A 24,763-nucleotide genomic window follows, 5' to 3' on the forward strand; every position below is an offset into this window, starting at 1 on the left:
ATTATTGTCACACACCTGTGACTCCCTGCCATCCACGACAGGGAGGAAGAGGAGGGAAGGTGGGATGATGAGGAGGGGAGGGGAGCTGGAATGAGCAGAAATGTCGTTGGGAGCAGCGGGAGGCCTCGTTTCAGGAAAAAAACAAAAAAAACGGGAGGAGGATAAAGAGGAGAGGAAAAACAAGAGAGCTTGTTAATCAGGCGCTTTCTGTCAGTGGCTGTACACTGATATCCTAATGATTCACGCCGAGATAGTGACATCACAAGGGAGAGTGACGGAGAAACAAAACAAGGAGGAGGTTGTAAACCGAGGGAAGGCGGCGAGGGGGGGGGGATGACAGGCCCCCAAAAAGGACAAGTAGTTTAGCACAGACAAGTTGACAGAAAGCAAGAAGAAAAAGAGGGCGGAAAAAAGAGAGAAGAGACATAAACGTCCCTCTGAGTGCGCGGCGGCATTCCTTACAAACAATCACTCGTTTAAAGGGAAAAGTCCGGTTATATTCAGAATTTAAACTCTTGAAAGTACCTTAAATATGAAATTATTTCATACTGTTCAATAAATGATAAGTGTTTTTAGTTCAGAGTAATTTTCATTTGAATGTGCTTTACTGTATGCATCCATGTTTGTCAAAGAACACTACTGCCACCTATTGGTTTGTGACGTCACGGTGCGGTATCAGCTGTTGATCAAGTCCCAGTGCTGTATCTGGTGTTTGTCACAACGTGCTATTATCCAAGTCATCTTGAAAACATTCTTCTTCCAAATGTTGGCTACATATTACGTGTTTTTTCTCTGGCCAGAAGTTCAAATCCTCCCTCTTCAAGTTGGCAATCCAACGACCAACCCGTCTATGGAGGATCAGTAATCAAAGGGGAAATAACTAATTTTTTCACTATTACCTGATGTATTCCAACATCCAGCTGCCATGCACGTGGGCATTGTCAGTTTCACTATAGCTCTGGTGAATTTCAATGGTGAAGTCCTCTGGAAATCTTCAATAATTGTTGTTGATTGCAGATGTGTCTAGTAGTTCCAGTTGATTTTGCTTGTAAAGCGGGGAGAATGGCGCTAGGCTTACCGCACCGTGACGTCACTGCTGGTGTTCTGTCAGATGAACATACCCGGTGAGACTAGCATACGATACCCATTAGGTGTCGCTTTACTTTTATACAACAAATACCTCAACGGGCATGTACCCCTTTAGTCATGCATAAAAAACTATTTTATGAATCTCTTTTTGGTGTTTTTTGAGGCGTATGGTGAGTCTTCATAGCAAAACGCAGAATAGTGACCTTTGTCGGGTATTAATGGCGTACGGGTCGGGTGAATGCGACCTGGCTGTTCAGACACAGGTTACATTTGAAAAGATCAGATTTGTATCGGATTCTGGATCATATAGCCAGGTATCCTGGGTCGCATTGGAAAAAATTGGATCTGTGTTGTTCACACTGTCATGAAAAGATCAGATCCAGGTCACGTATGGGCCAAAAAATCGGGTTTGGGTCACTTCAGACTGCTGTTTGAACATAGCACGGCTTCAGGTCTACTTTTTTACATTTTTTCCCCCCAACCTCTTTTGTTTTTTCATGCTATATTTTTAAACTGTAGCGATGATAATCTGACATACCTCCTGCCTCATGTCCTTGGACCAGACACCCAACGCTCAAGTTACTTTTTGGTGTTTTTTGAAGCGTATGGTGATCTGACCTTAAATTATTATTTTTTTTGTTCATGACTAAAGGGAAACCGCCGTTGAGCTAGTTTAAAGTCTATTTTTCGTACAAAACTAAAAGGATAAATGCAAATCTGACATCGGTATGCTGATCTGACAGAACACCGGCCTTTAAGCATTTCTGCACCGCTTTGCTTTTCAAGATGTGTTCATACTTGGTTTTCCGGACTTTTCCTTTATTTCAAACAGAGTTTCTGCAGAAGAAACACTGTCAGCCAACTCCCAAGCTGTTTAAAGCTGTTGGGTTTTCTTCCCCCGTCCCCTCGGCAGACCACCGCGGCGTAACGCACCGACATGCGATACCGTCCGCTCAAGACAAAGGAAATGACCTATTAGGAGGGAGAGATGATCTGCCTTTAGCCGCGCTCCAAGAAAGTGACTCACCATGTAGTAATTGTTTACCTTTGACTCAGCCCCTAAGTCTCTGCTCTCATCTCTCAGCTCACTTGGAACACAATATTTTGCTCCACTGCTTTCAGAAGCTCTCGCCCTCCGTCTCTCTTGATTTTCTTTTCTCTCCCTCTGTCTATTCTAACAGGACAGATGTCATCGCCCCAAACAGTCTGAGTCACAGCACGCCCCCGTACCCCTGAGTAACCCAAGGACAGGAGGGAAGACAGAGCTGTAATTTTACATTTTAGACATTTAACTGATGCTGTTAATCATCACAACTTTAGCGTTGGGTGTCTGGCCCAAGGACACAAGGACAAAACCGCTAATGTGTTGAAATGAATTCAAAAGCAGGAGGTATGTGAGATTATCATCGCTACGGTTAAAAAAAAAAAATAGCATGAAAAGACAGAGGTGGGAAAAAAATGTAAAAAGCAGGCCTGAAGCCGTGCAGACGGCTCTATGATGTGATATTGATTTTTGAAAGAAAGATTCATCTCAGTGTAAACAGGCGGTGAAGTGACCAAGGGCCGCATCGGCACGTCACCTTCTGGTTGGTTCTGTCATTTCAGGCCAGCGTTGATGAACCCTGATTTTCTATCTGTTCTGACTCAGCAGAGTTTCGCTCCAGAACCAAGTATGAACACACCTTGAAACGCAAAGCGGTGCAGAAACGCTTAAAGGCCGGTGTTCTGTCAGATCGACATACCTATGGTCAATACAAATTGCGTTTTTCCCTTTACAGTAGTTTAACTACCTCAATGGGCGTGTATCCCTTTAGTCATGTACAAAAAAAAAAAAAAAAATAAGGTCATATCATCAAAAAACTCAAAAGTAAGTGATTTTATTGGAGTTTTTTTGTACATGATTAAATGGATATATACCCACTGAGGTAGTTTGAGGTTTATTTTTCATACAAAACCAGAGGGATAAGCGCGTATTGACTGTGGGTATGCTGGTCTGACTAAACACCGGGTCAGAAACTCTGATGGGATTCCTCTTCCTCTCCTTTCTGAGTTTTCATTTTGGGGGCTCTACCCTCCTCTGGGTCTGAGCGGCCCCAGCCATGCTGCTTTACGATGATTAAATTCTCCAGTCTGATCTAAAAACTGTTGAATCTTTTGAGGAACACAGCAGGAAGCTGAAGGTATTCCAAAGATTTTTTTCAATAAAACAGGCAGAAGCTAAGAGACGTAAGGAGAGTCCACGGCTCAGGTCAGACAACCTCACCTTTCTTTCCCCAGTGTTTTATTGTCCCTTTGGGGAGCAGTGGGCTGCCATTGTGTGGCGCGCTGGGAACATTGTGGGTTAAGGATCTTTACTCAGGGACCCAGAGTGGCAGCCGGTGGGAGTGGAGCTTTAACTCTGGATTCCCAGCGCAATGCCACTCCTCAGGACATCCATTAGTCTCTAAATAAACCGGAAGCATGGAGGATTCTGCTCTGGCCAGCTACATCTGGCACAAAACTACATCACCATGGAAACCCCATCCTGACAGGGAAACAAGGTGTTTTTTCAGGATAAGGCAAGCGAATTCTAGATCGATCCAAGGAGGAGATGTGATGCTACGGGTCTGGATCCGACAACACAGTCAGAGTCAAAAGACCCGATAAGAGTCCAAAGACCCAGTCAGAGTTTAAAGACCCGTTCAGAGTCTGACGACTGCTAAGTGTCTAACGACCCAGTCAGAGTCCGACGATTCGGTCAGAGTATGACAACTTAGTCAGAGTCTGACGACCCATCGTGAGTCTGACGACCCATCTAAAGTCCAAAGACCCGGTCAGAGTCTGACAACTCAGTCAGATTCTGACGACCCATCCAGAGTCCAAAGACCCGGTCAGAGTCCGAGGACTCGGTGAGAGTCTGACAACCCGCTAAGAGTCCAAAGACCCGGTCAGAGTCTGACGACTCGGTCAGAGTCTGACGACCCATCCAGAGTCCAAAGACCCGGTCGGAGTCAGAGGACTCGGTGAGAGTCTGACAACCCGCTAATAGTCCAAAGACCCGGTCAGAGTCTGACAACCCATCCAGAGTCCAAAGAACCAGTCAGAGTCTGACAACTCGGTCAGAGTCCAAAGAACCAGTCAGAGTCTGACAACTCGGTCAGAGTCCAAAGACCCGGTCAGAGTCTGACAACTCGGTCAGAGTCTAAAGACCTGGTCAGAGTCCGACGACCAGGTCAGGGTCAAGATCCTCCCTCTTGCTGCCTTCAGCTTTAGCAGCTTTTTATTAAATAACGTTGATTTTCAGATTAGCAAAGTTGGGAGAAATCCAAAAAGACTTTCTGCTCTAATTACAGCGGAGAAAAAGATTCTTCTAGCAAGTATTGACTGAGGGGAGCTAAATAAATATGCAAACTTTGCACTTTGGAGATTATTAGCTGCAAGAAATTTAGAAAACTGTGTAATTTTCCTCCCAATTCACAATAATGTGCTCCTTTGTGCAGATCCGTCTGCTAATTTCTCCATTAAATAGATCAAAGCCTGTGGTTTGAACCTGACAAAATGTAAAAAAGGCTCAAAGGGCGTGATTAGTTTTAGCGCAGACTGTAGCCTGTTGTTAGTATCGATGCAGGTTTACTTCCTGAATGAAAAAAAAAGATGGCTGGAAATAGCAGCGACAGGCTGCGTATGCTTCTTCCTCGTTTTCCTTTTTTTTTTCTTTTTGTTGGCGTAATGATTTAATAGAAAGCAGATGGTTACAGATGCAGGGGCCGAGAGCCTGTGATGACATATCTTTAATATTTTAGAGTGGTTTTTGCTGTAAATGTTGCAGCAGCTGTTTCCCAACAAAGTAAATTTACAGCAGGTTTTTTTTTTTTATCCTTTTTTTTTCTTTTTGTGTGTTTGCGAGCTCGTGTGACTGACAGCCATTGGATTTACTGTAAATTACAGAAATGAATATGCAGAAGTGATGAAAAGGCAGTCGAAGGCGGGTGGGTGGGGGGGAGGCCCAACTGTTTGTCACCAAATCAATTCCTGCTCAGTCTGAACGCCGCTGATTACTCTCCTATGTCAGACGGGCTGGCGTTCGGCCGCTCATAACCCAAAGTAAAAGAGATACCGAAACAATGAGCCGCAGACGGGAAGCGGCGCAGATAAACATATATGAGTTTTGTGTTGTTGGGTTGCGGCCGCTGGTTTTAGCTTTAATGTCAGCAGAGAGGCTGTTTTGCTTTAGTTGGGGGGGTGATTGTCATCAACTCCAATCTTGGCATTTAAAGCAGCCTTTTCAAACAGGACTTTTTGAAATGCTAATGCAGCGAGAGGTGCCTGTAAAAATATGAAAAGGAGCAGGAGTGAGAGACACTTTAAAGGACGGTGTAGAGTCTGAGCGGACACACACATGCGTATTGTCTGCCAAACGACCGATTGTGTTTTTATCTGCACTTTTTATGCAGAAAAGAAGGTGAAAAGTGAAGCTAGCACTTTTTTTTATCTCGCCCTTGACTCCCCTGTTTGCGCCTCGAGGGATGTGTTCGATTAGGAGCCTCCTTTTCCCCACAGACACACATAGAAAATATGATTCACATTTCTCCCCCCCCTCCTTCCATCTCTCTGACGCTACAGTTATTTAAACATCAATAGCCATGTGTCTTCTTTAGCACACACTCTTTCTCATATTGATATTTGTATATGATCATTACTTTTTGGCCCCGCACGCTTTGTTATACCGTGTCAGCTTCAATAGGTGTGAGATCCAATACTGCAACCTCTGCATTCCCCCAAAAAGCCGATAAAGCAGCCTTCATTGTGTAAGGGGAATCTAATGTAAGACCACTGCACATTGACTAAATATGAATAACTCAGAAACATTGAGAACTGGCTGGAAAATGTAATGGAATTCAACAAACTTCCTTTATTTGTTATTAAAACATTTATTTTTTAAACTTTCGATTCTTCGTGGAAATAAACAAAGACAGAAGAAAAACAATCTGATTGTGTCGAAGCAAACAGAGGAGCCGGTTTGTTGAAGTGATGACACTCAGGGAAGAGCTGTCCCACTTTGAGATTCCCAGTTTGAACTGGTTTATTAGAAAAAAACAGCGAGGATTTAAAAAAAAAATTGGACATTCTTAGAAGAAGAAATCTTCACCTTTTGGTTTCTTTGTATATTCTATTTTAATCCTTTCTAGGTTTGGATAAATTGAAGAAAAAAAAAAAAAAAACGACCAGAACTGAACTCAAAAAGTGTTTGAGTTTCCAGACTTTCTTCCTTTTCTATTTTCTTAAAGATTTAAAAGAAAATAAACTTTTACAGAACGATAATTGAACCTTTTGGTCTTTATTTCTTTTTTCTTCGCTTTTCTCGACATTGACCTCGTCTGTTGCGGCTCCTAACTGGGTCTGAGTCCAAGCAGAGCTTCAGAGCTCTAACTGTTCATTTCTACAAACAAGTAAAGGTATCAGAGTAAATAGAGTATGCTTTTAAAAATAATAATTTAGAAAAAACTAATCTAATTAAAGAAATCTGGTAGAGCTAAATTAGTCACTTTTTGCTAAATCAGCCTTCACTTTTTTGTGCTTCCTGCTAAATAAAATTTAAAATCCTCCTTCTCACATATACAGCTCTAAATGGCCAACCTCCATCTGATATAAGAGATACACTGGAAAAAAAATCGATATAGATAAGTCATTTTTCTTAAAATAAGTGCATTTCTTCTTGGATTGAGGAGATAAAAGAGACATTTTGCCGATGGAAAAAGACAATTTAGATTTAAAATAAGAAAACACAATTGCATTGTCTTATTTCAAATGCATATTATCTAATTATCTTATTTTATGTAAAAAAAAAATACTCATTCTATTGGCAAACTATCTCATTCACCTACTCAAATTAAGAATAAATACACTTAATTTAAGAAAGTTTTACTTATTTCTAGATCTCTTTTCCAGTGTATGATTGCTCCTTATGTTCCTAACAGAGCACTATGCTCTCAATCTGCAGGTTTACTAGTGGTTCCTAGAATGTCTAAAAGTAGAATGGGAGGCAGATCTTTTAGTTATCAGGCTCCTCTCCTGTGGAACCAACTACCAGTTTTAGTCCGTGAGGCAGACACCCTGTCTACTTTTAAGGCTAGGCTTAAAACTTTCCTTTTTAATAAAGCTTCTAGTTAGAGTGGCTCCGGTTATCCTGAGCTATCTCTATAGTTATGCTACTATAGGCTTAGACTACTGGAGGACATAGGGACCCCTATTTCAACATTCTGTTTCATTCTATCTCTATTCTCCCACTCTGCAGAATCTGTTAGTTCAATCTCTAACGTTCTGCTCTTTCTGCCTTCTCTCATAGTAGCTTCATCTGGTCTGTTCCTGTCTCCTTGAACCCCAGTCAGCCTCAGCAGATGGCCGCTCACACTGAGCCTGGTCCTGCTGGAGGTTTCTTCCTCTTAAAAGGGAGTTTTTCCTCTCCACTGTCGCTACAAGCATGCTTAGTGTGAGGGATTGCCTTCGAGTCAATGAACCGATGCAATCAACTGGTTTTCCTTAGATAGAAATTGTGAATTGGCACTACAGAAATAAAATGAATTGAGTGTCATTGTTTCCCTAAAGGCTAAACCAGAGGCTAAGTTTATCCTGCTGCTCTTAAAAAGCTGAACCCTGGCATTAACTCTCTGTTTTAGGCCAAAAGGGTTCAATTTGCAGACGCAGTTTTTTTAATATTCACACATTCATTATGACTGTATTAGTTTAGTTTTCTTTATTGATCTATTTTATCGAGCAGACAAAACTGAGGGCCGGTGTTCTGTCAGATGAGCATACCCCATCAGATCAGCATACCCATAGTCAATACCCGTTTATCGCTTTAGTTTAACCCTTTAGTTTTGTACAAAAAATAGACTTTAAAATACCTCAATGGGCGTATATTCCTTTAGTCATGTAGAAAAAACTATTTAATACTTACTTTTTTTTTTTTTTGAAGCATGTGGCGATCTGACCTTACTTTTTAATTGTCTTGTTCCGTTGGCAAAGTGTCTCACTTACCTCCTCTATTCAAGAAAAAATGCACTTATTTTAAGAAAAAATGACTTATGTAGATTTACATTTTTTTCGGTGTTAGAAAAATGCAAATTGAAACAGACGAACCCCTTTGGAATGGGGGTCATTTGGCTTCTTAGCCTGCAGAGGAAAAAATCGAAATCTAGATAAGTCATTTTTTCTTGAATTGAGGAGGTAAGTAAGATACTTTGCCAATGGAACACGACAATTTGCATTTAAAATGAGAAGAAACATCTGCATTGCCTTATTCCATAATCGCATTTTATCTAATTAAAAGTAAAAATACTCATTCTATTGGCAAACTGTCTTATTTACCTACTCAAATTAAGGCTAAATACAGTAAAATTAAGACATTTTTACTTATTTCTAGATCGTTTTTCCAGTGTGCAAGGCCCCATACCTGTCTATGTCTCTGAAAACAGGGTTTGTTAAAGGCCCTGCTGAGTAGATTTATCAGCCTCAAGCATCTAAACAACAATCTGAAAGATTCTGATCCGTAGCCTGGTTCTGATGGTGGTTCTGGGGAGAGAGAACCGGATAGATGCCAGAGGGAGGGACGCATTGATGGATGGATGGATGGGGTGGGGAGCAACAAAATAAACCCGGCTAACATCTGATGAGCAGCTTGTCCATAATTCTGAAGGCCCGCTTCCTGCCAAGCCCGCTTCCTGATACAGAACCATGATAAGAACAGAACCCCCCCCCTCGGTAAACATAAACACAGTCATCTCATCTGCCTTTGGCCTAAAGCAGCTAAAAGCATCCAGGTGGTCGTCCCTGTTAGAAAATGGCAGAAGAGACGTGTGTTCATCCCGGCTGCAGCCAACAGCTACAGGACAGATGATGCGGCCATCTTGAGATCGTTTGTCATCTGTCGAGCTGAGTTGACCTTGCAACGGCTGCCGACCGTTGCACTGATATCATCTTTTATGGTGAGAGGAAAAATAAATAAATAAAAATAAGAGAGTAGATAGGGATTAATGGAAGGAGGCAGATCGAGGGAGGAAGAGAGGCGGCTGTTGTTTTCAGTAATAAAGGCGGCATTTATGGCTTCCCTTTCCCCGCTGCCGGTTAAAAGAGAAACAAAAATGGAAATCCATTACGGAACGCCTCTTAAAAGTGTGACCAATCCTTGTTCAGTCAATTAAAGTCTGCAGACGGAGAATATGATGTTTGTCTGTTTAGCCTTCAATGCATACAGATCAGCCTGGATTTGATGATGGAGAGACTTTTTCCTCTCAGTCACAGAGAAAAAGAAAGATGGAGGGATGGAGGGGCAATGCAGCCAAGCTCTGCTTATCTTTTCTTCTCCTTTGCTCCCCCCCCCCAACCCATATATACAAAAGCATTAATGTGCGCAGCGATGTGCTCTGCCATTGTTCTGTGTTTAAATGCTTAAAAAGGGACGTTGTTTGTGTAACTGGCAGAGTTAGCGGCGCGGCGCCGTGTCCAAAAGCCTGTGCTTAAAAGTTACTGGGGAAAAAACCCAGGCGGCATGAAAAGCAGCGATAGAGGAGCAGTTAAGAAGACTGGTCCCCCCCCCGAATGAGCCAGGATGAGGTTTCACATTAAAACAGATTTATCTTAAAGTATGTTGCTAATCCCCTTCAGTTTCAATCCCCCCTCCTTCCCCTTTACATCATCATTTCCACTCGTATCGAGGCGCATTGAACGAAGACGCTAACGGAAAAGTCTGGTCATATTCAGAATTAAAACTTCTGAAAGTACTTTAAATATGAAATGATTACATACTGCTCATCGTGTTTAGTCTCCGCCCACCCTCACCAGGTGATACCCTGGTTTCTATCCTCTCTTACTTCACTCAGAGGTGGATTTAGTACATTTCGAACCCTAGGCAAAGACAGGCAGGGGGCCTCTGAATTGAGAAGACAACACATAACACAGACCCATTATACAGATAGAGAAATGTTAATAGAATAGACTTTATTTGTTCTATGTTTTGTCCCTTTTCTTGTTGTTTTCCTCTCTATGTTTTGTACTCAGCTGACTTTTCATGCTGTCTCTAAAGGAATGAAAGATTTTTTCCAAGCACTAAGCTCACTTAGCTGATTGCTTCTTCCTGTGTTTCCAAAAAGGCGACAGCAAAAGTAAATAACCCAGTCCTTCTTTTCACTATAGACAAGCCATGATCTGCTTCTCTGTTCTCCATTTTTCATTTGGATGAAATAATAGCTGCATGAATCATGACAGCAGACAAGATAGAGGAGAGCAGGAGGCGGGGTTACCAATCTACTTGCTCTGGAGAGCAGAGTTCACTGCTTTTAGATGTTGTCTCCAAAGTCTCAAGTAAGAGAAAAAGGCGCTAGATTAGGCGCTTTTTGAAATAAAAGTGCTAGAGGGGTCTGAAAAGTAGCAACAAAAGCACTAAGTCGGCAACATTGCTCTTCGCACTGTTTGTTTATTCGTTTGCTGCTGTCTGTTTGGAACTTTCTGAACATGTGCAGCAAATGGACTGATCCAATATGGTGGACACTGAAGGGGGGGCTGAGACACACTTAATATTATCAGCGTTCTGATGGCATTTTAGGGAAAGGATTTTTATTAGAACATCATTAATGTGCACAAATAAGGAATAGTTGTATTACCATACGTGTAAACAGAGTTTTATGAGCCCCCAGGAACTTGGGGCCCTAGCCAACTGCCTGATGGTAAATCCCCCCCCTGCTTCCACTCAGACATCATGTAAATTTTCCTTACAGCTCATGTATGTCGGCTCTGATCCCATTCAATGACCTTTTTCTGAAAAAAAACTAAACCAAAGTTCAGCGTAGACTGGGAGCAGAATATAGAAAATGACCTTATTGACCTTCAGTATAAAAAAAATGACTACTTTTACTAAAGTGTTGAAATAATGCAACCAGAGCCACGCTGTGGTACAACCAATACGCTCTCATTTATGTCTGTAAAACCCCTAAAAATATTTTTAGCTGGTAGATCGTCTACAAATGCTGTGTTGTTGTACAAACTGAGATTAAATGCAATAAGTTCAGCACTAAAACTCCAATAGTTGTGATAAAAGATAGTTTGATGGGTTTATTTTAATGCTTCTTTTCCAGCTGAGGCTGATTAATCAATTATTGAAATTATTCTCCTCTAACTTGGTGATAGAATCAAATGTTTAAGATTTAGACTAATGCCACACAGACTCTAAAGGGAATTTGCTGGAAATTGAATGAATAACCTGCATTTAACAGTTTGAAGAGAAAATTCACAGACCTAAACTGTGAAAATAAAATATGCTGAAGGTTAAGCAGCTGCTTTATGTATATACATACACCTCTATATATACATGTATACTTTTACATTGCCTAATTTGGATTTAATTTATATTCAGATTTTCTGTTTAATAAAAAAGCTAATTTAGCATAAGTAACTTTTTTAAATGAATCCAAAAACAATCAACAGATGAAAAGAAGAGAAACATAATTGATTGGTGCAGCTTTAGTCTGAATTAGGACTGAAACAATTAATGAGATTAATCAATTATTGAAATGATCTTCAACTAGTTCAGTAATCGATTAATCGTAAAAAATGTAAAAACCAGGCCTGAAGCCGTGCACACGGCTCTATGATGTGATCTGGATTTTTTTTTTAAAGAAAGATTTATCTCAGTCAGTCATTTCAGGCCAGCATTGATGAACCCTGTTCTCCATCTGTTCTGACTCAACGAAGTTTCGCTCCAGAACCAAGTATGAACACACCTTGAAACGCAAAGCGGTGCAGAAACGCTTAAAGGCCGTTGTGCACTGGAAAAAATCCAAATCTAGATAAGTCATTTTTTCTTCAAATAAAGTGCATTTGTTCTTGAATTGAGGAGGTCACAGAGACATTTTGCTAATGGAACGAGACAATTTACATTAAAAATAAGAAAACACAATTGCATTGTCTTATTCCAAGTAAGTATGATCTAATTATCGGATTTTAAGAGTAAAAATATTCATTCCATTGGCAAACTATCTCATTTACCTGCTCAAATTAAAGGTAAATACACTAAATTGAATAAATTTTTACTTATTTCTAGATCGTTATTCCAATGTGTTGTCAGATCAGCATACCTATAGTCAATATGCATGAGCAAGACGTCAGATTTGGTTTATCTCATGTCACCAGTCCTTCAGAAAGTTACTGAAGGACTGGTGTGGAAATGTTTCCACCCACTTTGGTCTGGTGTCGACATGTCCTCACCAATATGTTCTGCTTTTTTTTCCTCTTTCCACTCATTTCCTTTAGCCAAAGGTAACAGAGGATGGGTGCAGCTAACTGTGCTCAGAGCGTTTTGAGTCAGTGTTTTTATTTTTCCTCTCTCCTGCTGCTCTCGTGTCCCACCTATCGCTTTGAAACTTCTGATTTGCAATTGCATTTCACTGCTTAGAGAGTAGCAAGGTGGTTGGAGGAGAGACACACAGCAGCACTCAGTGAATATTAACCAGCAGCTACTTCGATGTTTAGGTAAAAGTTAGGAGACGGGTTGGTTAAAATATTTAGAGATCACACACCACTGAAAAATCTGTTCGTTAGAGATGCAGAGCTTTTTCAGCTAAAAATGACAACAGATTGTAAGTTTATACAAGTTAGTATTATAATACAAAAAGTTAGAAAATCTAGTTTGTTCTTCTTTACTAGTTAAAAAAATCTTGGCTTCTCAGAGGACCATGACTCCCAGTTACAGGTTAAAAACTTTCTCTTGTTGTCCAGCCAGAATCAGACTGCAGAGCTTCTACATATCTCAGAATTTTGGTTCTGGCTTCATTATATTAGTAAAGAGGTTCATAAATCTTTTTAAACAGAGAGAAGCAGGGAGAGCTGCAGATTTAAAGGTGAAACCGATTTACAGGGATTTGCAACATGCTATAAAATATATCTCCAAGTTTACCAGAAAGTTTACAAGAAAAAAAAACATGCTGTGCTATATTTAAAATGCAGCATATCCATATTTTCCTGGATGGATGGAATTGAAATTGTACTTCTAGGGATGCATGATATATTGATAAATAAGCAATTTAAGGTCAGGTTGACATGCACTTCAAAAAACACCAAAAAGTAAATACAGGTGCTGGTCATAAAATTAGAATATCATGAAAAAGTAGATTGATTTCAGTAATTCCATTTAAAAAGTGAAACTTGTATATTATATTCATACATTACATACAAACTCATATATTTCAGATGTTTATTTTGTTTAATTTTGATGATTACAAATGACAACAAATGAAAATCTCAAATTCATCATATCAGAAAATTAGAATATTGTGAAAAGGTTCAAAATTGATGGCCCCTGGTGCCACACTCTAATCAGCTAATTAACTCAAACCACCTGCAAAAGCCTTTAAATGGTCTTTCAGTCTAGTTCTATAGGCTACACAATCATGGGGAAGACTGCTGACTTGACAGTTGTCCAAAAGACGACCATCGACACCTTGCACAAGGAGGGCAAGACACAAAAGGTCATCGCTAAAGAGGCTGGCTGTTCACAGAGCTCAGTGTCCAAGCACATTAATAGAGAGGCGAAGGGAAGGAAAAGATGTGGTCGAAAAAAGTGTACAAGCAAGAGAGATAACCGCACCCTGGAGAGGATTGTGAAACAAAACCCATTCAAAAATGTGGGGGAGATTCACAAAGAGTGGACTGCAGCTGGAGTGAGTGCTTCAAGAACCACCACACACAGACGTATGAAAGACATGGGTTTCTGCTGTCGCATTCCTTGTGTCAAGCCACTCTTGAACCACAGACAGCGTCAGAAGCGTCTAAAGAGAAACAGGACTGGACTGCTGGTGAGTGGTCCAAAGTCATGTTCTCTGATGAAAGTAAATTTTGCATTTCCTTTGGAAATCAAGGTCCCAGAGTCTGGAGGAAAAGAAGAGAGGCACTTCATCCACGTTGCTTGAAGTCCAGTGTAAAGTTTCCACAGTCAGTGATGGTTTGGGGTGCCATGTCATCTGCTGGTGTTGGTCCATTGTGTTTTCTGAGGTCCAGGGTCAACGCAGCCACATACCAGGAAGTTTTAGAGCACTTCATACTTCCTGCAGCTGACCAACTTTTTGGAGATGCAGATTTCATTTTCCAACAGGACTTGGCACCTGCACACAGTGCCAAAGCTACCAGTACCTGGTTGAAGGACCATGGTATCCCTGTTCTTAATTGGCCAGCAAACTCTCCTGACCTTAACCCCATAGAAAATCTATGGGGTATTGTGAAGAAGAAGATGCAATACACCAGACTCAACAATTCAGAAGAGCTAAAAGCCACTATTAGAGCAACCTGGGCTATCATAACACCTGAGCAGTGCCACAGACTGATCGACTCCATGCCACGCCGCATTGCTGCAGTAATACAGGCCAAAGGAGGCCCAACTAAATACTGAGTGCTGTACATGCTCATACTTTTCATGTTCATACTTTTCAGTTGGCCAACATTTCTATAAATCCTTTGTTTTTATTGGTCTTCAGTAATATTCTAATTTTCTGATATGATGAATTTGAGATTTTCATTTGTTGTCATTTGTAATCATCAAAATTAAACAAAATAAACATCTGAAATATATGAGTTTGTATGTAATGTATGAATATAATATACAAGTTTCACTTTTTAAATGGAATTACTGAAATCAATCTACTTTTTCATGATATTCTAATTTTATGACCAGCACCTGTAATTCAATTGATCTGTGAACATGACTTAAGGGATCCACGTCCGTCGAGGTAGTTTAAAGTCTATTTTTCGTATAAAACTGAAGGGATAAACGCAAATCTGACGTATTGACTATGGGTATGCTGATCTGACGGGGTATGCTGATGTGACAGAACACCGGTTCAGTTTGTAAAACTGCTGGCAATGATGGTTCGGTTTAAAAAAGGTCTAAGTTTGAGTGAAACTTTCCTGATTTCTGCTATTGTTTCATAGAAATCAAAGTTGGATCCACCTGCTAATAATATCTTAAATACATTTACTGAACCAAACAGAGAAAAAAAACCCTTATCTTAGGTTTATGGGGTATTTCTACAGATTGTTTTTTAAAATGTTTGTCTAAAAAGCATAAATGACAGCAATCAGTTTATAGAAACCTCATTAAAACCTCAAAAAGAATTGGAATAAAATGTCCGTATTTGTTGTAGGGTGGATAAAGCGAGCGGGAGGGCAGCAGAAGTCAGGAAGGAGGGCGTACGGATCCGATCCGCTGCGACCTATTTGACGAGCGGCGGCGGACGGGTTGTTGTCATGCGCTCTGTCACACTCGGCTATGTCACACGAGCTGGATGGATGCCTCTGTCCACTGCAAGCTGCTTGAATGAGGAAACATATGGGTGCATGAGAGCCTCGGCCCACCTCATGAATATTTGATTCATATTTCCTGTGTGTATGGGCGAGAAAAATACAGAGAGAGAGAGAAAAGGGGAAGGATATTTCTTTCTATTTCTCACTTGTCATTTCAGGAAAAAAAAAAAAGCTCACAAGGCTTACTTTGTGGCATTCTAATCATAATTGCCAATCCTGAATACAAATCTCTCAGCGCCAAACATGCCGAGTGACTGAAATGACAAAATGAAGCTCATATAACGCTGTAATCAAAGTTACATTCAGGAGAAAAAGGATAAGCAGGGAGGGGAAAAAAAGGAGAGAGTTCTTCCCTAAGCAGCAGGAGATGAAGATCAGGGGCCAGTTATTAGCTGGGGCCAGGAACAAAGGGCCCCAGTGTTGGGAGGCGGCTTATGGCTCACACACTTACTGTACCTTTCAAAACCAATATGTAACCATATCTGTTTTAAAAGGATGATTCATATTACTGTGAATTCATGTGAAAAGTTGTTCCCATCTCTGCGACACGGGAAACTCAAATCCCACTTGTACTGAGCCCCCCCCGCCCCCCCGAAACACGTTCACTCAACGCAGGCCTGGCCTTCAACAGAAACTATGCCATTTAAAGAGATAGAAACAGTAAATTCCTGTTATGATGTCAAATATCCTGAGCTTTTCTGACGGAACAATGCAGCCGATTGTGCTTTAATGCTACTAAGGCGACTGGAGAAAGGTCAGCGCGGGCGTGGCCGGGCAGACAAGGACGGCACTGACTGAAAATTGGGTTATATGTGATCAACTAAGTTATTAATCAGATTAAAATGGATTCCCTCTGCCTGCTGTTTAACTAGGTAGGAGGGAGGGAGGAGGGGGGGTGGAAAAAAAAGGAAAGAAATAAAGACGGAGCAAAGAGGGACAAATAGGCCAGTGTTTACACGTCCCAGAGCAAAGACGGCCATTGTGTTTTGGAGATGGGTCCGATAAGGGCCCGGTTCTTCGGAACCCGTCTAAAAGCACGCGCCCTTGCCACAGATGCCCCCTCGTCTCATCCAGGTAACCTCTCTAATCCTGATTAAATCACTGTAATTAGAATAAGCAGCGTTCCTCCTCCCCCGTATTTCCCTAATAAAACAATGCAGCCGTTTAAATCCAGTCGCTGGGATTTGTGACGCAACAATGCAGTTTATATCCATCTCTGCCCAGGAATTAAATCTGTTTTCCCAATGCTGTTGTAGCGCTGCGGCTTCACTGGAAAAATGATCAAGAAATAAGTGAAAGATTTCTTAAATTAAGTGTATTTACCCTTAATTTGAGTAGGTAAATGAGATACTTTACCACACTGCAAAAAGTTTAAATCTAAATAAGTCATTGTTTCTTCAAATAAGGGATTTTTTTTCTTGAATTGAACAGATAAAAGAGACATTTTGCCAATTGAATGAGAGAATTTACATTTAAAATAAGAAAAAATCAATTGCATTGTCTTATTTCTGGTGCATATTATCTTATTTTAAGAGTAAAAAATCTCATTCTGTTTGCAGATCATCTTATTTAAGTACTCAAATTAAGGGTAAATATACTTAATTTAAGAAATCTTAACTCATATCTTGATTGTTTTTGCAGTGCAATGTAGTAGTGTTGCGGGCTGGTTTGTTTTGACACTCGCTGCACTGGAAAAATTGTCTAGAAATAACTAAAAATTTCTTAAATTAAGTGCATTTACCCTTAATTTGAGTAGGTAAATGAGATAGTTTGGCGAACTGCAAGAAATTCTAATCTAAATAGTCATTTTTTCTTAAAATAAGTGCATTTGTTCTGAATTAAGGAGTTAAAAGAGACATTTTGCCAATAGAACAAGACAATTTACATTTAAAATGAAAAAAAAACAACAACAATTAGTTCTTATTTCAAGTGCCTATTATCTAATCATCTTATTTTAAGTAAAAATACTCCTTCCATTGGCAAATCATCTCATTGACCTACTCAAATTAAGGCTATATACCCTTAATTTAAGATTTTTTTTTTTACTTATTTCTAGATTGTTTTTGCAGTGCAATGGGATTATTACAATAAGTTCATTAGATGATATGCACTTGAAATAAGACAATGCAATGTTTTTCTTATATTAAATGTGAATTGTCTTGTTCCGTTGGCAAAATGTCTCACTTTCCTCCTCAAATAAAGAAAAAATGCACTTATTTAGATTGACATTTTTTGCAGTGTGTTCTTATTTCCCCCTGTGGTTTGCTTTGCGTCCCCCACCTCTTCCTGCCACACTTTATTTATTTGTGTTTTTCTGATGTTTAAATCAAACATGTCTTTTTTTTATTTATTTATTTTCCGCCGGTAAAATAACCTAACTTATTTGTCCTTAATTGCCACAGAGCGTTTCAAACGCAGCGACTTGCGGCGTGCGCGCCTCCACCTGTGCATGTTTTTTTTGTTTTTATTAGTATCGCGGCACGCCTCCATTGATGTGGAATCGCAGAGGAAATAAAGGTTGACATAGTTTCTTCTTTTTTTTTATAATTTTTTTTTGCCTTACCCCCACAACCCCTTGTTTTCCTCCCGCTCTGCCTCCTGCTCTCTGTTGTTTTTTTATATATCGGTGTTTTTTTCCTTGAAGTGGCGGCGGCATTGTCTCATTATGTGTCGACTTGCTTTGTAAGTGTAGTTATTATGCCTGTGTGTCTTTTCCTGGCAGTGCTGTTTTCTTTTACTCTCTCACACACACACACACGCAGAGTGCTGTCTCTGTCTGTTTCTTCCTCGGAGGATGAGGAGCTTTATGAGTACAACTCCTCTGAGGCATCCTCTTCACATCTCCAGGGCGCCTGGGGAAGGGAACGTTGCATTCTTAAGAGGAGCAACTCAAACTGAACAAAGTCTACAGGAGTCAAGGAAGAAAAGCAACAAACAGCAAACTAACGAGATGGGAAGCAGAGATCATGTCAAATATATCGGGTTAGAAGGCTAATTTATAACTCCTTGTTTAATATTTTTCAATATCAAATGCTGTGCAAACTCGCATGAATATATAGACATGAAAGCACTTTATTTGCACAAATATATACACCGGAAAGTAAGTCAATTTTTCCTAAAATAAGTACATTTGTTGTTGAATTTAGGTAAAAGAGACATTTTGCCAATGGAACAAGATGATTTATACTTAAAATGATAAAACACAATTGCATTGTTTTATTTCAAGCGCATATTATCTAATTATCTGATTTTAAGAGTGAAAATTGTCATTCCATTGCCAAACTATGTCATTTACCTGCTCAAATTAAAAGTAAATACACTTAATTTAAGAAATGTTTACTTGTTTCTAGATCATTTTTCCAGTGTATGGGCTCTGCACTGGAAAAATTCGAATTTAGATAAGTAATTGTTTCTTAATATAAGTGCATTTGTTCTTGATTATCTAGATTTTGATCTTTTCCAGTGTAGAGTTCTGGGAAAATAACGCTCGCTGCACTGGGAAAATGATCAAGAAATTAGCCAAAATGTCTTAAAAATGTAAAAAAAAAACAACTACATTGTCTTATTTCAAGTGTGTATTATCTAATTATCTTATTTTAAGTAAAAATTCTCATTCCATGTGAGAACTATCTCATTTACTTGCTCAAATTAAGGGTAAATATACTTATTTTATGAAATTTTGACTTATTTCTAGCTTGTTTTTGCAGTGTGCTTCCTGGGCATGTTCTCACGCCGCTCTCTCTCCTCCATCCTGTCTCTGAATAGAATAATTGTCATGCAACTTTGCCAATCATCCACCATTCGTCTCCATTTTCTTATCAAGTGCAACTGGATCCCGCCTCTCATTCATTGCCCTGTGCTTACAGGAAACACGATGTGGCCGATATTATTGCTGGTAATAGTAAAAAATGGCTGAGAAAAAACCCCGGCAAGCAAGAATACGAAGCCGTCTCAGAGAGAAGCTTTCAGCACCGCTGATATGTGGGAATTAGAAACGAAGGGGGAATATTTTCAGAGAGAGCGAGCAACAGGTTGACAGCAGCTATTATACGTGATTGCTCTTTGAAAACGACACTATTTGCTCCTTTTGGGTGACAAGGTGATAATGCACCTCTGCACAAGTTAAACTGGTAAGATCACGGCGTGTGGGAAATAGCACCTCGCCTTCAGCAGCCGTCAGAGCTGTCACTCCGGCGTGGCGGAGAGCCTGGGGAAGCGCATCACCAACAGTAGTCTTCCTCTCAGTGAAGCACAGACAGGCCTTCCAGATGGCTTTATCACTGGAGGAGCTCATGCCCTCCAGCAACAAGCAAAGAAAGAAAGACTTGAGCATGAGGAAAAAACAGAAAAAGGATAGATCCTGGAGTGTGGGAAAGTGAAATGCGGGAATTTTAAGGAAAAAAAAAGCAGAGGAGAGGATGCCAGTGAAGTTTTATTGGTCCGAACAGAGAAACAACTGTTGTTTCCATCAGGCCCTCGGATGTTGGTGCAGCTCTGGTTCGACTTTTAATCAAGTTAGACTAAAAAACAGCTGAATTAGCCATGACTAAACAATTCAAACACTGAATCCGGAAATAGAAGAAAATCATTTAAAGATCAGCTTTCCTCATTTGTATGGAAATATTTCAATTTATGGAGCAATTACAGTAAAGTTTAAGATGTTGGCGTCCCTCCATATAACTGATGTTTGAACAGTGGGCGTGCAGTGAGAGGTCAATGCTGTGCTCAGGCACATAATATCTGATATTAGATGGTTTGATCACAGAATATACTGAAGAATAACACAAATATGTTTGAACTGTCTTGTATGTATGTATAAATGCTGCAACTAACAGACATTTTCTTCTTACACTGCAAAAACGATATAAAAATGAGAAAAAATGTCTCAAAATAAGTGTATTTATCATTAATTTGAGTAGGTAAATAAGATAATTTGCCAATGGAATGAGTATTTTTAGTCTTAAAATAAGATAATTAGATAATATTCACTTGAAATAAGACAATGCAATTGTGTTTTCTTATTTTAAATGTAAATTGTCTTGTTCCATTGGCAAAGTGTCTCAATTACCTCCTCAATTCAAGAATAAATGCACTTATTTTAAGAAAAAATGACTTATTTAGAATTTTGAATTTTTTGCAGTGTATTCCATTGCAACAGCATAGAGCAGGAGGAACCGATTAAAAATGAGCAGGGTCTGAATAAAGAAAATCATCAACCAGTAAAGATCCAGAGACATTTTTAACTATAATCTGTGACTTTACACAGAATTCAACACTGAAATAAAATGAGGTTTTTATGCATCCATGTTATACATTGAATTTTTAAATAAAAAAATAAATAAAAAATAGAACTTTTTTCCATTTTAAAATCAAAATTGTTTTTGGAGTAGAGAACAAAAACTTTAAGTTTGGTATATAGACAATTTCCTGACAATTGCATTGTCTTATTTTAACCTGAACTGACCATTTTGTCTGTCTTAATGTTGGCAGTGGGCTTTATGCTGCCCTGCAAGGCTTTAAACCTGGTTTGAATGGAGACTAAGCCATTCTAAAGCACATATCAAGGAGCTCATTCTGAGCCTGGATCCTTATTTATTTTTGATTCTGTTCATGGTGGAGAATCCTGCTTTACAGCAGCAGGTTGAGCCAAACATCCTCTAAATGTTCTGGGTCATCTTTGAGCACCATTTCACTTTTCTTTCACCAGTTCACCACAGTTCTTCCAGCAGTCCACACTTTCTCTGCTCTCTTTTTCTCATCATCTTCTCCTTCTTTCCCATCGCCCGGCTTGCCACAGGTTTGCCTGCTGTGTCTAAAAGTAGCAGCAGCAGCAACCCAGACTGACAGCAGCTCATTGGATAATTTGGATCACGTGCAGCCTGGTGCCGGACACTTCATAGAGCATTACCGTATTAACAGGAGAAGCGGTGCAAGTGAATTTATAGACTGTTGTCGGACAACATGAGGTAATTTTTAAATATTTTAAATCAGGTTGGGTCCGGATTAGCCAGCACCATCTGGACCGCGGTCTGCTAATCCGTGACCTCTGACATAGAGGGAAAAGTTTAAGGGGTAGGACAACGTAACGAGACAAAAACACAATCGCAACAGTCAACAAATCAACTAAGGCCACGTCACACTTTAGACCTTGATGCTCAATTCAGATTTTTTTGTGAAATCCGATCTGTTTTGCCTGCTCATTCACACTTCCAAATATTTGCAACTTGTATGAGGGATTGCCTTCCAGTCAATGAGTCGATGCAATCAGCTGGTTTTCCTTAGATGGAAAACTTTGAATCAATCTGACTGGATGATCTGGTTGAATTGTATGTCGAGGTGGTTTAAAGTCTATTTTTCATAGAAAACTAAAGGGATAAACGCAAATCTGACGTCTTATGCATGTGTATTGACTATAGGTATGCTGGTCTGATGGGGTATGCTCACCTGAGAGAACACCGTAACACCGGATGAGAGCTAAGAACCATTGATAAAGGTTATTAGAGAAAAAAAATCTATTTATTTATCCACCTTTTAATCGATATACATAAAACTGTGGAGCGGGAAAAGGTTTTTTTCACCAACACAAACAAAAAAAAAGCAATCACGAGGAGAACTATAGTGAGAGTACTTGTGAACCAGGAGTGTTGGGTCTAATTGAATACATCCAGCGTTTCCCTCACTGCCTTCCTTTGCCTCCTCCTCTAAGTCTAAGAGGTGCTCAGCTACGAGTTCTGCCATTTTCTCCTTTCCAATCCTCCACACATGCTCTCCAGCTTGTCAGTCTCAACCTGCCAAAGTCCGCCACATTTATTACATTAAGTGAACAAGGGGGTTGAGGTAACGTGAGTAATACAACGTGAGGAGCAATGTTCGCCGGCAGACGTGGCGTGTTCAGCGCTCTTTGAATAATGTAATACTTCATGTTTGATAATGCACGGCTATAGATAGGTCTGCACTGCAGCCAAGTATTGATTGTGTTAAGCACACCTACGGTGTGGGTGTGTGTCAGTCTTCAGTAACCAGACACCCGCTCTGATCACAGAAACCTCAGGGCCACTGATGGCGCTATTGATAAACCGCATTTCCAGGGCCGATTGTTGAGGCGTGGTTTAAAACGACCTAAATCCTCACATCTTTCAGTGAGTAGACCGGCCGCGTATCGTGGCCCCTCTTCACCTCCTTTGGGCATACTAATGAAGAAGCGGTCACTCCAGACGTGCAAGGCGTGCCCTACAACAGTTCCCGCAGATTCAGGGGAGAATTTCGATATTAATGATTTATGCCATATTTGCATACAAACCTAATGCAAACCCACTCAAGATAATCACATTTTGCCAGGTCTGAATTGAGTTTTACAGACGTCTGCGCCCGCCCCCACCTTTTTTTCTTTTTCCACCCACCATGCAACAGCGGAATGTGTGTCTCTTCTTGTTCAAGCCGCGGGTGGGTGCCCCCCCCATCACCCCCCAACACAAGAGGTTTACAAGTGGACACATAAAGAAAGACTGTAATAGTGCATTTTACTGAGACAAGTGTGCCTATTATTTCCCTTGCAGCCACATAGCAGCAGCGTATGAACAGGAGGAGCAGGCATGAGGATAGCGCCCACTGACAGCCGTAAAAATGTATATTTAAAAGTTTGAACCAACAATATGCGTCATTAGTGCGATCGGACCCAAACAAACAAATGTGGGGCAACTAGGGCTGCTTTACATCCACTAAAATAACTTCAGCAAAGTTCAGAAAAAAAACTTTTCTGGTTATCACTTCTCCAGAGGTGTCAAGTAACGAAGTACAAATACTTCCTTACTGTACTTAAGTACACTTTTTAGCTATCTATACTTTACTCCATTACTTATTGTTCCTCCTACTTCTGACTTCTACTCATTACATTTTATCTGTACTTTCTACTCCTTATATTTTTAAAACAATCGTTACTCTTGGATTTGGTTCAATGTTTCTAAATATTCATTTCCCGTCATGTGCTCCATCGAATGCAGATCATTGGTGCCATCCACATCTAGTGAAAACTGGTGTAATTGATGAGTCATATAACGCAAACACTCATTGGTTAGCTAAAGGAAATCATCAGAAGCAAGCAGGTGTTCTTCAAACTGTAAATGTCAATTGTCTATGCCATGCTACAATGAAGGATTCAGAAAATGTCCGAAAAGGGAGACAGAGACCAACAAGACCTCCCTCATCCTTGGCCCTACAGTATTTGAAATAATTTTTTCAAAATAGTCCAAAAATGTTGCTTTTAATTCATATAGTGGAATCTGGCTGTTTTTTTTTAAAGGTTACTTTATACTTTTATACCTTAAGTAGTTTTTGGAGCACATACTTTTTCACTTTTACGTGATTAAAGAGGTCAAGTTGATGCTTCAACTTTTACCAGAGTGTTTTTAAACAGCAGCATCTATACTTCTACTTAAGTAACAAATGTGTGTACTTTGGACACCTTTGCACTTCTTATTAAAATTAATAAAAAGTAACATGCAACTGACATGAAAAAATGTCCCGTTTTTGCAAAACACACTGAAACCAGCTGAGCTCCAAAGCATAAGCTGAAAATCCTGAAGCAAACGTCTGACTTTCTGGTGAATTTTGTTCCTTATTTTGTTCATTAGACCTCTGCTTCCTGTTTGAATTTGTTGGAAATAAAATTGTAAAAGTTATTTCTGATTATTATAACCTAAATTTTATCCAATCAGTAAAATAATCTTTAAAAAATCAGCTTTATTTTCATGAAAGCTGCGCAAAGATCGCTGTGATTTATCTCTACTTCTTTTTGTATCTCTGCTTCTGTCTCCTTGAACCCCAGTCGGCCTCAGCAGATGGCCCCTCACACCAGCCTGGTTCTGATGGAGGTTTCTTCCTGGTAAAAGGGAGTTTTTCCTCTCTACTATCGCTACAAGCATGCTTAGTGGGAGGGATTGCCTTTGAGTCAAAGAATCGATGCAATCAACTGGTTTTCCTTGGATAGAAAACTTTGAATCAATTTGACTGGATGATCTGGTGAACTGTAAAGTGCCTTGAGATGACATGTGTTGTGAATTGGTGCTATAGAAATAAACTGAATTGATTTGTCCATCTATAATAACAATATGTTTACTAATAAGCGGCCCCCACTGTCGCTTTAGTAATCCTAAATTTTTTCTTTGTCCTGTGCCATAATATGATCATAACTATCACTTCAAAAAGACCTAAAAATCAAATTCAAATGCTTTTCTTTGCCAAAGAAGCGACTTTTATCACATTCATAGATCCAGATTAAAGTAAAATGTGAAATTTAGGACATTTTGATATAAAACTTTTCTCCTTTTTCAGTTCTTTTTTTGGTTTTACA

The 24,763-nt window shown here is 39.8% G+C and overlaps 1 protein-coding gene across 2 annotated transcripts in view; it reads right to left on the reverse strand.

The window, feature by feature from the left end:
- Positions 1-24,763, reverse strand: part of znf536 (zinc finger protein 536) — a 296,720-nt gene that overhangs the window by 45,415 nt on the left and 226,542 nt on the right. The gene's annotated exons all lie outside the window — the stretch shown is intronic.

This window comes from Cyprinodon tularosa, unplaced genomic scaffold, assembly GCF_016077235.1.
Source record: "Cyprinodon tularosa strain WSP-4 unplaced genomic scaffold, ASM1607723v1 ctg78, whole genome shotgun sequence".
Taxonomy (NCBI): Eukaryota; Metazoa; Chordata; class Actinopteri; order Cyprinodontiformes; family Cyprinodontidae; genus Cyprinodon; species Cyprinodon tularosa.